Source organism: Papio anubis, chromosome 3, assembly GCF_008728515.1.
Source record: "Papio anubis isolate 15944 chromosome 3, Panubis1.0, whole genome shotgun sequence".
In the NCBI taxonomy this organism is placed as follows: domain Eukaryota; kingdom Metazoa; phylum Chordata; class Mammalia; order Primates; family Cercopithecidae; genus Papio; species Papio anubis.
Genome location: NC_044978.1, coordinates 86089096 through 86102737, shown reverse-complemented (window position 1 = coordinate 86102737; position 13642 = coordinate 86089096). Strand labels below are relative to the sequence as shown.

Here is a 13642-nt window from a genome sequence, read left to right as displayed (position 1 = left end):
AAGGAAGCAGAATTTATTAATATAAATAACAAAGTATTGCTGATAGTTAAATAATTATGAGTTATACTGAAGAATTATTTTATATTTTAAAATAGCAAAACCCAAAACAAAACACTGTGGTAAAGCTGTGGTGAGGTTTGTACATTTTAGGAAGCCTTGGTATTTTTAGCTCATATGGTTTTTTGATAAGTAAAAATAACAAAAAGTTAAAAATGATTTCTCTGCTGCTTAAATTCTGATATGCATCTACTGCATAGTAAGATATGAGTTTAGAGTCACTGTATTTTTTTAGTAGTTCCACTAATAAGAATTTTTTTTTTTTGAGACGGAGTTTTGTTCTTGTTGCCCAGGCTGGAGTGCAATGGCATGATCTCGGCTCACCACAACCTCCGCTTCCCAGGTTCAAGCGATTCTCCTGCCTCAGCCTCCTGAGTAGCTGGGATTACAGGCATGTAGCACCACACCTGGCTAATTTGTTTTTTTTTAGTAGAGACAGGGTTTCTCCATGTTGGTCAGGCTGGTCTTGAACTCCTGACCTCACGTGATCCACCCGCCTCAGCCTCTCAAAGTGCCGGGATTACAGGCGTGAGCCACCATGACTGGCCAAAGCTTTACTTTCTAACAATTATATTAAAATTGATATTTCTCTATTATCTAATCATAAATTACATCAAATATGCTGTTTTGAATTTTATTTTTCCCTTTAAACATAAAGACACACATTCAATTCATTGTGCTAGATAAATTATCAGTGTGATCACAAATTAAGAAATCCAATTCAAAGAATTTTGCATACAACGAGTCCTGAAAGTGTTAATAACTTTTGATGCAAAGATAATTTTATGAAAGTAATAGAAGACCAAAAAAAAAAAGTACAAAACAATTATTATGTAAGTATCTTCCTTTTTCTGAATCACCCATGATTACTTTCTCCACCAAGCAAAAACTGATTGCATACTTATCTGTCTCCAACCTGCCCAGCCTCTTTTCCTAAACCTCCCCAGCCTCTCAGGACAGACAGGCTGCTACTGTACTTTGTGCATTCTGCTATTTTTAGCAAGAGGCCTATTTTGTCAGTGTTGTCTGAATACGTATTTGCCAACTCCCAGACTTTCAATCACTTATTTATTTATTTAGTCTCTTTTCTTGTATTTCCCTTTTCCTTTTCTTTTCTTTCCTTTTTCCCTTTCCTCCTCCCTTCTTTCTTTTGCTTATTTTTTTTTTCCTTTAACTCCCATTCACTATTTCCATGACTGTCAAATAGTAGATTGATCCTTTAAAATACTCCTTTAAAAAAATTTATTGTACTTTAAGTTCTGGGATACATGTGCAGAATGTGCAGGTTTGTTATATAGGTATACATGTGCCATGGTGGTTTGCTGCACCCATCTACAATATATCTTATAATAAAAATGGAAATACGCAGGAGACGTGGCACATGGGGTGAGTGGGTTGCCGAGTGCATGGTGGCAGGGTGCTCCAGGGTGGCCAGTGGTGCTAAGTGCTGTGTATTCCAAGCATGGCGGGCTTCCTGCCTTCCTGTGTGGCAGACTGTGGCATCAGGTAAGAGCCACTCAGTGCCCACGTTGGCTCCTCCATGGCCCTGCTCTCAGCCCCTGGCATCCAGCCCACACCTGGAGGTTGAGCTGCATCCACTGCTCTGGGTCTCAGCCCTGTGACAACCTCAGTAGGTATTCCAAACTTGGCTATGCAGGCAACACTGAGCCATAGTTTACTATTCTTTCATGCATTTCTATCAGAGAGTCAGCAAAGGTAGATGACAAAGCCCAAAGGAGAATGTTGAGGGGAGTTGATGACCTTGACTTTTTAAATACAGGATGAAGCCACTGATAAACCTATGTATGCTACAAAGTGGTCAATATGACATGGAATCACTGAAGACTGCGGTATTATGGAAAGGTTCATGGAGCAAGTGGTTTTTAAATATTTTTGAGCAGAATCTGAGGACCATTATTTTTTAATGACAGAACTTCCACGGAATACACTAGAAAACAGAGAGCATTTTTGCAGAAATTATGTTTGAATTATTTAATGTACTAGGATTCTACATTGCAGTTCAGGAGGTACTGGCCTTGGTGGCATCTTGGACATCTCACCAAGTGGGTGAATGTATGTTAATCACTATAGTAATTGACAAAAGAGATGGAGTCACCCATGTTCTCCCAGTTGTAGAAGGTTATGTAATTGGGAGCTGCATCAAACACATTCTGATTGTAGGTGATATTGCGTATTTCATCCAACAGCTGCTAAGGGAGAGGGAAGTAGGAATCCCTCTTGGGCAGTCACTGGAGACCACAAAAGCCATGAAGGAGAAATACTGTTACATTTGCCCTGATATAGTCAAGGAATTTGCTAAGTATGACGTGGATCACTGGAAGTGGATCAAACAGTACACAGGTATCAGTGTGATCAACCAGGAGAAATTCATAATAGATGTTGGTTACAAAAGGTTCCTGCAACCTGAAATATTTTTTTACCCAGAGTTTGCCAACTCAGACGTTATGGAATCCATCTTGAATATTGTTGATGAATACAAAACTGTCCCATTGATGTGCATTGTCCACTGTATAAGAATGTTGTTCTTTCAAGAGGTTTGACTATGTTCAGGAATTTGAACCTCAACTGCAGAGAGATTTGAAGAGTGGTACATGTCAGATTAAAACTCAGTAAAGGAGCTCAGTGGCAGGAGACTCAAACCTAAGCTTGCAGAGGTTCGGGTGGCAATCCATCACATGTAGCACTATGCCTTATGGTTTGGAAGCTTAATGCTAGCCTCAACTCTGGAGTTATTTCAGACTGTCACACCAAGAAGGCCTATGAAGAATATGGCCCCAGCATCTGCCACCACAGTCTTCTCTTTGGAGTAATGTCTTAATGTCTGCCTTGAAAGCATCATTTAATAGTGCCATGTTGGGGAACAAGTGTCCGTCAAAACCCAGAGAAGACCACCATTTCTAAATGACGTTTGGTGTTGATGTTTGAGCAGCATGCTTGCATCACCTAGTGCATGAGGCACAGTGCAGAGTCATTTCAGTAAAAGTCATTTCTTTATGTGTTGGCTGTTGTATGCCCACTCCTCCTTCTCTCACTCCCTTTCTTCATACTTCCTCAGTTTCCCTCCTCCTTTTCACTTGAGCTTTTTTGTTGACAAATACCATTCTCAAAGAATTCAAATGTGACTTTGAAAATTGTTAAGAGGAAAAGAAATTTAAAAATGGCCCAAAATAGTTCTCCCCCAGTGGTACAAATCCTTTTTCCCCAGCCTATTTTTACAAATAAAATGTTATAAACTTAAAATACAAGAAAAAAAAAAAACAAACGTTATTTACAGGATGCAATTAAAGCAGTGTATAGAGGAAAATGTATAGCTTTAGAAACAGGAAGAAAAGGTAATCTAAAATTGATAATTAAAACTTCCATCTTAAGACTCTAGAAAAAGATGAGTAAACCAAGCCAAAAGTAAGTAGGATGTATGAAATGCAAAGGTCACGGTGGAAAACGATATATACAGAACAGGATATCATTAAAAACAACCAAAGAAACCCAGAATTGCTTATTTCAGAAAGTCAAGAAAATAAATAATGTTTAGTTACATTGACCAAGAAAAAAGAAAGAAGACACTAATTCCCAAAATCAAGAATGAAAGAGAAATATCACTACAGACCTTACCCTTAAAAGGATGTTAAGAAAATGGTGTAATAACTTTAAGGTAAAAAATTAGACAGCTCAGATAAAATAGAACAATTCTCAGAAAGACACAAATTACCAAAACTGACTAAAGGAGAAAGGAAAAAATATATACCAATATCAAGTAAAGAAACTGCATCAGTAATTTAAAATCTTCCTATAGAGAAAAAATATACTTCACTGGTGAATTCTATCAAACTATTAAGGGAGGAAACAATACCAATGTTACAAAAACTTTTTTCAGCAAATAGAGGAGGAAGGAAACTTCCCAACTAACTTTATTTCATTTGATATCAATATTACCCTGATATCGATACGAGACAGACATTACAAGAAAACACAGCTATATACCAATATCCCTTGTGAACCTAGACATAAAAATTCTTAACCAAATATTAGCAAATGTAATTGAGCAACATATGAAAAAACTTTTATACCATAATCAAATGAAGTTTATCTCAGGAAAGTGAGGTTGACTTAACATCCAAAATCAATGTAATAAACTATATTAAGAGAATAAAGGACATAACCATATGATCACCTCAACAGATGCAGAAAAGCATTTGACAGAATTCAACACTCATATATTAAAAAAAAATCTCATCAACTTATGAATAGAAGGGAACTTCTTCAAATGATCAAGGCATCTACCAGAAGCCTATAGCAAACATACTTTATGGTTAAAAAAAAAATCGAATGTGCTTCCCTCTAGATTAGGAAAAATGCAAAGATACCTGTGTTTACCACTTCTATTTTACAATGCACCATAGGTCTTAGTTTGTGCAATAGTCAAGGAAAAAAAGGTATGGAAAAAAGACAACTCTTTTTGTTATTAGCCGTGTATACAGAAAATCCTGAGGAACACACCCACACACACACCCACATACCACACCCCCTCCCAAATTTACTAGAACTAAGAGAGGGGCTTAGCAAGTTTGTAGAGTATATGATCAATATACAAAAATCAGTTGTATATATAGTAGCAATAAACAATACAAAGATGAAATAAAGAAAACAATTCCAATCACAATAGCATCAAAAATAAATGTCTTAGTTTGTTTTATGTTGTTATAATAGAATGTCTGAGACTGTATAAAGAGGTTTATTTAGCTCATGTTTCTCCAGACTGGGAAGTTCAAGAAGCATGGCACCAGCATCTGCTTAGCTTCTGGTGAGGACTTTAGTAGTGCATCAAAACATGGCAGAAGACCAAAGAGGAAGTGGGAATGTGCCAAGAGGCCAAACGCAAGGTATAACTTTGTACAATGGGTTGCTTTATAACAATCCATTCTCAGGGTAACTAATGTATTCCCACAGGAACCAATCCAGTTTCATGACAACAAGAACTCACTCACTATATGAGGACTGCACCAAGCTGCTCAAAATGGCAGAGTCCCCATGACCTAAGCATTTCTCATTAGGCTCTACCTCTTAAGGGTTCCAACATGATTTTTGGCAGAGACACTGAAACCATGGCATTCCACCCTTGGAACCCCAAACTCATGTCTCTCTTACACTGTAAAATATAATTATTCAATCCTAATGGTCTGCAAAGTCTTAATGTATTCCAGTACCAATTCAAAGGTCAAAGTCCAAAGTGTCATATAAGGCTCAAGGCAAGTTCCTTCTAGCTATGAGCCTGTAAACTAAGAATAATAATAAAAAAAAAACAAGTTATTTAGTTCCAAGATACAATGGTGGAATAGTCATATGGCAGACAGTCCCATTCCAAAAGGGAGAAATAGGCCAAAAGAAGAAAGAGATGACAAGCCTCGAGCAAGTTCAAAACTCAGCAGGGCAGACACTAAATCTTAAAGCTCCAGAATAATTCTCCACTCCATGTGCTGCCTCCTGGGCACAGTGGGGAGTTTTATCCCTAAAGCCTTGGGCAGCCCCACCTCCGCTGCTTTGTTGGGCATAGCCACATGGCTGCTCTCACTGGTTGGAGTTGGTTACCTGTGGCTTTTCCAGGCTGAGGTTGTATGTTGGCAATGGCTCTATAGTTCTGGAGTCCCAGTGGTGGTCCACTTTCATGTATTCACTAGGCATTGCGCTAGTGCAGGCTCTTTGTGGCAGCTCCAACACCCCATTTTTCTGCTCAGCATTGCCTTAGGAGAGGTACGCTGCAGTGGCTCTGGCCCTGCAACAAGTCTCTACCTGAGCTCCCAGTCTTTTCAGTACATTCCTTAAAATCTAGGTGCAAGCCACCTCCACTTCTCTTGTATTCTGCACATCTGAAAAACTAGTACCACATGGTTGTAAATGCCATCAAGGCTTACCGCTTGCACCCTTCAGAGTGGTGTTAAGAGCTGCATCTGAGGCTGCTTGATCCACGACTGTTTGCCACCAAGGTTTATGGCTTGTATCTTGTGGGATGGCAGCCTGAGCCACACCTGGGTATGACTGTGCCATGGCTGGGGTGGCTGCTGAGGGCTGTGCCAGAATTTGGGGAGCAGGATCTCAAAACAGCTACACAGGGCAGTGATGCATGGGTCCTGTCTCTTAAAACCATTCTGTCCTCCTAGACCTCTGGAGAGGCAACCTCTAAAATTTCTGAAATGCCTTCAAGGGTCTTTAAAAAAATTATCTCAATAATTATCAACTGGCTTTCTTCTCTCAGTGCTAATCTTTTTAGTATTTCTTGTTCTGCTGCAACCTTGGATTCCTCCCCTGAAAATGCTCTTTCATTCTCTACCACATGGCCAGGCTATTAATTTTCAAATTTTTATGCTTGTTTCCCTTTCATTTTGCATTTCACTGAATGTAGTAAACAGTAGCTACACAGCTGCTCTATATTTTGCTTAGAAATTTCTTCTGCCAGGTACCCTAGTTCATCAATCTTAAGTCTGGCCTTCCACAAAACCTTAGGGCACAAAGCCTTAGATACAACACAGCCAAATTTTTGCTATGGTGTAACAAGGATGACTTTGTCTCCAGTTCTTAATACCTTGTTCCTCATTTCTATCTGAGATCTCATTAAAATGGCCTTTGCTGTCCATATTTCTATCAGCATTGTGGTAATGACGACTTAACCAATCTCTAAGAAATTCTAAACTTTCTCTCATCTTTTTGTTGTCTTCTGAGCCCTCACCAAAATTATCCTTAATGCTCTGTTTATGACAATACAGTCTTTTTCTACTCTGCTCCTTCAAACTTTTCCAGCCTCTGCCCATTACCCAGTTCCAATGAGGCTTCTGCATTTTCCAGTATCTATATAGCAACATCCCACTCTCAGTACCAATTTTCTGTCTTAGTCCGTTTTGTGTTGCTATAACAGAATACCGGAGACTGAGTAATTTATAAAGAGGTATATTTGGCTTGCAGTTCTGCAGGCTGGAAAGCATGACACTGGCATCTGCTTGGGTTCTGGTGAAAGCTTTAGTGTTGTGTCACAACATGGTAGAAGAAGGTTAAAGGGGAGTAGGTATGCACCAAGGGGCCAAGCATGAAGCGTGACCTCACTGTATAGGAACTCATTTTCATGGTAACTAATCCATTCCTGAGAGAACTAATCTAGTCTCACAAGAGTGAGAACACACTCACTAGTTTAAGAATAGTACCAAACTGCCCACAAAGGAAGAGCTCCCAAGACCCAAACACTTCCTGTTAGGCCCCACCTCTTAAGCATTCCAACATGAGTTTTGGTAGGGACACTCAAATTATAGCAATAATAGAATAATTAGGAAAACATTTAACAAAACCTTTGCACTGAAAACTAAAAAACGTCACTCAGATAAGTGCCTAAACAAATGGAGAGATATATCATGTTAATGGATTATATGACTCAACATTGTTAGATGTCAATTGATCTACAAATTAACTGCAATTCCTGCCAAAAGTCTAGAAAGATTATTGGAAAAATTGACAAGCTCATTCTAACATCATACAGAAATACAATAATATCTAGAATAGCCAAAACAATCTTGCTAAGTAAGAATGAAGTTAGAGTACTTAATACTGCCTTATTTTAAAATTCAGTGTAAAGCAAAAGTAGTCAAGACAGTATAGAATCCGCATTAAGAGAGATAGATCGATCAATGGAATTAAGGGGAGTTCAGAATCCAACCCACTTTCATTTGATGAAAGTCAATTGATTTTCATCAAAGATGCTAAGACAATTCAATAGGAAAAAGATGTTCTTTCTATAAGTGATTCTATAAGAATTGGTTATTCATTTACAAAAAGTAAACCTAGATCCTTAGGTCATATATGGAAATTAACTAAAATGGATGATAGACCTAACTGTAAGAGCTAAAACTGTAAACGTCTAGGAAAAAATACAGGAGAAAATATTTATGACCTTGGACTAAGCAAAGGTTTCTTAGATATAATATCAAAAACATGATCCATAAAAGAAAAACTGATGAACTGGGACTTCATCAAAATGATGACATCTTTGCTTTTCAAATATTTCTTGAATAAATGACAAAAGAGGATTGTTCCAAGATGGTCAAATAGGAACAGCTTTGGTCTGCAGCTCCCAGTGTGATCGACGCAGAAGCCAGGTGATTTCTGCATTTCCAACTGAGGTACCTGGTTCATCTCACTGGGACTGGTTGGACAGTGGGTGCAGCCCACAGAGGGTGAGCCAAAGCAGGGTGGGGTGTCACCTCACCCAGGAAGTGATGCAAGGGGATGGGGGATTTCCCTTTACTAGCCAATGGAAGCCGTGACAGACGGTACCTGGAAAATTGGGACACTCCCACCCTAATATTGTGCTTTTCCAATGGTCTTAGCAAATGGCACACTAGGAGATTATATCCCACTCCTGGATCAGCGGGTCCCACAGCTACAGAGCCTTACTCACTGCTAGCGCAGCAGTCCAAGATTGAACTGCAAGGCTGCAGCCTGGGCTGGGAGAGGGGCATCTGACATTGCTGAGGCTTGAGTAGGTAAACAAAGCAGCTGGGAAGCTCCTTTGAGCTCCACCACAGCTCAGTGAGGCCTGCCTGCCTCTGTAGACTCCACCTCTGGGTGCAGGGTATAGCTGAACAAAAGGCAGCAGAAACTTCTGCAGACTTAAATGTCCCTGTCTGACAGCCATGAAGAGAGCAGTGGTTCTCCCAGCACGGAGTTTGAGCACTGAGAATGAACAGAGCTGTCAGTAGGGGCCGATTGACACCTCACATAGCCAGGTGCCCCTCTGAGACGAAGCTTCCAGAGGAGGAATCAGGCAGCAATATTTGCTGTTCTGCAGCCTCCACTGGTGATACCCAGGCAAACAGGGTCTGCAGTAGACCTCCAGCAAACTCCAACAGACTAGAAGCTGAGGATCCTGTTAGAAGGAAAACTAGCAAACAGAAAGGAATAGCATCAACATCAACAAAAAGGACATCCACACCAAAACCCCATCTGTAGGTCACCATCATCAAAGACCAAAGGTAGATAAAACCACAAAGATGGGGAGAAACCAGAGCAGAAAAGCTGAAAATTCTAAAAACCAGAGCACCTCTTCTCCTTCAAAGGATTGCAGCTGCTCGCCAGCAATGGAACAAAGCTGGACGGAGAATGAATTTGACGAGTTGTCAGAAGTAGGCTTCAGAAGCTTGGTAATAACAAACTTCTCCGAGCTAAAGGAGGATGTTCAAACCCAAGGCAAGGAAGCTAAAAACCTTGAAAAAGATTAGATGAATGGCTAACAAGATTAAACAGCATAGAGAAGACCTTAAATGACCTGATGGAGTTGAAAATCATGGCACGAGAACTACACGATGCGTGCATGTGTAGCCAATTCAATCGAGTGGAAGAAAAGGTATCAGTGATTGAAGATCAAATGAATGAAATAAAGCAAGAAGAGAAGTTTAGAGAAAAAAAGAGTAAAAAGAAACGAACAAAACCTCCAAGAAACATGAGACTATGTGAAAAGACCAAATCTACGGCTGATTGGTGTACCTTAAAGTGATAGGGAGAATGGAACCAAGATGGAAAACACTCTTCAGGATATTATCCAGGAGAACTTCCCCAACCTAGCAAGGCAGGCCAACATTCAAATTCAGGAAACACAGAAAACACCACAAAGAGAGTCTTCGAGAAGAGCAACCCAAGACATAACTGTCAGATTCACCACGGTTGAAATGAAGGGAAAAATGTTAAGGGCAGCCAGAGAGAAAGGTCAGGTTACCCACAAAGGGAAGCCCATCAGACTAACAGCAGATCTCTTGGCAGAAACTCTACAAGCCAGAAGAGAGTGGGAACCAATATTCAACATTCTTAAAGAAAAGAATTTTCAACCCAGCCAAACTAGGCTTCATAAGTGAAGGAGAAATAAAATCCTATACAGACAAGCAAATGCTTAGAGATTTTATCACGACCAGGCCTGCCCTACAAGAGCTCCTGAAGGAAGCACTAAACATGGAAAGGAACAACCAGGACCAGCCACTGCAAAAACATGTCAAAATGTAAAGACCATCAATGCTAGGAAGAAACTGCATCAACTAATGAGCAAAATAACCGGCTAACATCATAATGAAAGGATCAGTTTCACACATAACAATATTAACCATAAATGTAAATGGACTAAATGCTCCAATTAAAAGACACAGGCTGGCAAATTGGATAAAGAGTCGAGACCCATCAATTTGCTGTATCCAAGAGACCCATCTCACGTGCAGAGACACACATAGGCTCAAAATAAAGGGATGGAGGAAGATCTATCAAGCAAATGGAAAACAAAAAATGGCAGGGGTTTTAATCCTAGTCTCTGATAAAACAGACTTTAAACCAACAAAGATCAAAAGAGACAAGGCCATTACATAATGGTAAAGGGATCAATTCAACAGGAAGAGCTAACTATCCTAAATATATATGTACCCAATACAGGAGCACCCAGATTCATAAAGCATGTCCTTAGAGACTTACAAAGAGACTTAGACTCCCACACAATAATAATGGGAGACTTTAACACCCCACTGTCAACATTAGACAGATCAACGAGACAGAAAGTTAACAAGGATATCCGGGAATTGAACTCAACTCTGCAACAAGCAGACCTAACACAGATCTACAGAACTCTCCACCCCAAATCAACAGAATATACATTCTTCTCAGCACCACATCACACTTATTCCAAAACTGACCACAGAGCTGGAAGTAAAGAACTCCTCAGCAAATGTAAAAGAACAGAAATCACAACAAACTGTCTCTCAGACCACAGTGCAATCTAATTAGAACTCAGGATTAAGAAACTCACTCAAAACTACTCAACTACATGGAAACTGAACAACCTGCTCCTGAATGAATACTGGGTAAATAACAAAATGAAGGTAGAAATAAAGATGTTCTTTGAAACCAATGAGAACAAAGACACAACATATCAGAATCTCTGGGACACATTTAAAGTAGTGTGTAGAGGGAAATTTATAGCACTAAATGCCCACAAGAGAAAACAGGAAAGATTTAAAATTGACACCCTAACATCACAATTAAAAGAACTAGAGAAGCAAGAGCACACAAAATCAAATCATTGAAAATCATTTCTAGCAGAATGCAAGAAATAACTAAGATCAGAGAGCAGAACTGAAGGAGACAGAGACACAAAAATCCCTTTTAAAAATCAATGAATCCAGGAACTGGTTTTTTGAAAAGATCAACAAAATAGATAGACCACTAGCAAGACTAATAAAAAAGAAAAGAAAGAAGAATCAAATAGACGTAATAAAAACTGATAAAGGGAATATCACCACCGATCCCACAGAAATACAAACTACCATCAGAGAATACTATAAACACCTCTATGCAAATAAACTAGAAAATCTAGAAGAAATGGATAAATTCCTGGACACATACACCCTCCCAAGACTAAACTAGGAAGAATTTGAATCCCTGAGTAGACCAATAACAGGCTCTGAAATTGAGGCAATAATAAAGAGCCTACTGACCAAAAAAAGTCCAGGACCAGATGGAGTCACAGCCGAATTCTACCAGAGGTACAAAGAAGAGCTGCTACCATTCCTTCAGAAATGATTCCAATCACTAGAAAAAGAGGGAATCCTCCATAACTCATGTTATGAGACCAATATCATCCTGATACCAAAGCCTGGCAGAGACACAACAAAAAAGACAATTTTAGACCAATATCCCTGATGAACATCAATGCAAAAATCCTCAATAAAATACTGGCAAACTGAATCTAGCAGCACATCAAAAAGCTTATCTACCACGATCAAGTTGGCTTCATCCCTGGGCCGCAAGGCTGGTTCAACAAATGCAAATCAATAAACGTAATCCATCACATAAACAGAACCAAAGACAAAAACCACATGATTATCCAATAGATGCAGAAAAGGACTTCGACAAAATTCAACAGCCCTTCATGCTAAAAATGCTCAATAAACTAGGTATTGATGGAACGTATCTCAAAATAATAAGAGCTATTTATGACAAACCCACAGCCAATATCATACTGAATGGGCAAAAACTGGAAGCATTCCCTTTGAAAACTGGCACAAGACAGGGATGTCCTCTCTCACCACTCCTATTCAACATAGTGTTGGAAGTTCTGGCCAGGGCAATCAGGAAGAAGAAAGAAATAAACGGTATTCAGTTCGGAAAAGAGGAAGTCAAATTGTCCTTGTTTGCAGATGACGTGACTGTATATTTAGAAAACCCCATCGTCTTAGCCCAAAATCTCCTTAAGCTGATAAGAAACTTCAGCAAAGTCTCAGGACACAAAATCAATGTGCAAAAATCACAAGCATTCCTATACACCAATAACAGACAAACAGAGGGCCAAACCATGAGTGAACTCCCATTCACAATTGCTACAAAGAGAATAAAATATCTAGGAATCCAACTTACAAGGGGTGTGAAGGACCTCTTCAAGGAGAACTACAAACCAGTGCTCAATGAAAGAAAAGAGGACACAAACAAATGGAAGAATATTCTGTGCTCATGGAATAGCATGGAAGAATCAATATTGTGAAAATGGCCATACTGCCCAAGGTAATTTATAGATTCAATGGCATCTGATCAAGCTACCAATGACTTTCTTCACAGAATTTGAAAAAACTACTTTAAAGTTCATATGGAAATAAAAAAGAGCCCGCATTGCCAAGACAATCCTAAACAAAAAGAAGAAAGCTGGAGGCATCATACTACCTGACTTCAAACTATACTACAAGGCTACATTAACCAAAACAGCATGGTACTGGTACTAAAGCAGAAATATAGACCAATGGAATAGAACAGAGTCCTCAATAACAACACACATCTACAACCATCTGATCTTTGATAAACCTGACAAAAACAAGAAATGGGGGAAGGATTCTCCATTTAATAAATGGTGCTGGGAAAATTGGCTAGCCTTATGTAGAAAGCTGAAACTGCATGCCTTCCTTACACTTCATACAAAAATTAATTCAAGATGGATTAAAGGTTTAAATGTTAAACTTAAAACCATAAAAACCCTAGAAGAAAACCTAGGCAATACCATTCAGGACATAGGCATGGGCAAGGACTTCATGACTAATACACCAAAAGCAATGGCAATGAAAGCCAGAATAGACAAATGGGATCTACTTAAACTAAAGAGCTTCTGCACAGCAAAAGAAACGACCGTCAGAGACAACAAGCAACCTACAGAGTGGGAGAAAATTTTTGCAATCTACGCATCTGACAAAGGGCTAATAACCAGAATCTACAAAGAACTTAAATAAATTTACAAGAAGAAATCAAACAACCCCATCAAAAAGTGTGTGAATGATATGAACAGACACTTCTCAAAAGAAGACATTTATGCAGCCAACAGACACATGAAAAAAATGCTCATCATCACCAGTCATCAGAGAAATGCAAATCAAAGCCACAATTAGATACCATCTCACACCAGTTAGAATGGCGATCATTAAAATGTCAGGAAACAACAGATGCTGGAGAGGATGTGGAGAAACAGGAACACTTTTACACTGTTGGTGGTTGTGTAAACTAGTTCATCCAT

General features: G+C 39.2%; 1 protein-coding gene and 1 pseudogene across 11 annotated transcripts in view; one reads left to right on the top strand and one right to left on the bottom strand.

Annotated features, from left to right (window-relative positions):
• Nucleotides 1–13642, bottom strand: part of SLC9B1 (solute carrier family 9 member B1) — a 149711-nt gene that overhangs the window by 84014 nt on the left and 52055 nt on the right. The gene's annotated exons all lie outside the window — the stretch shown is intronic.
• Nucleotides 1821–2974, top strand: LOC101000947 (annotated as a pseudogene).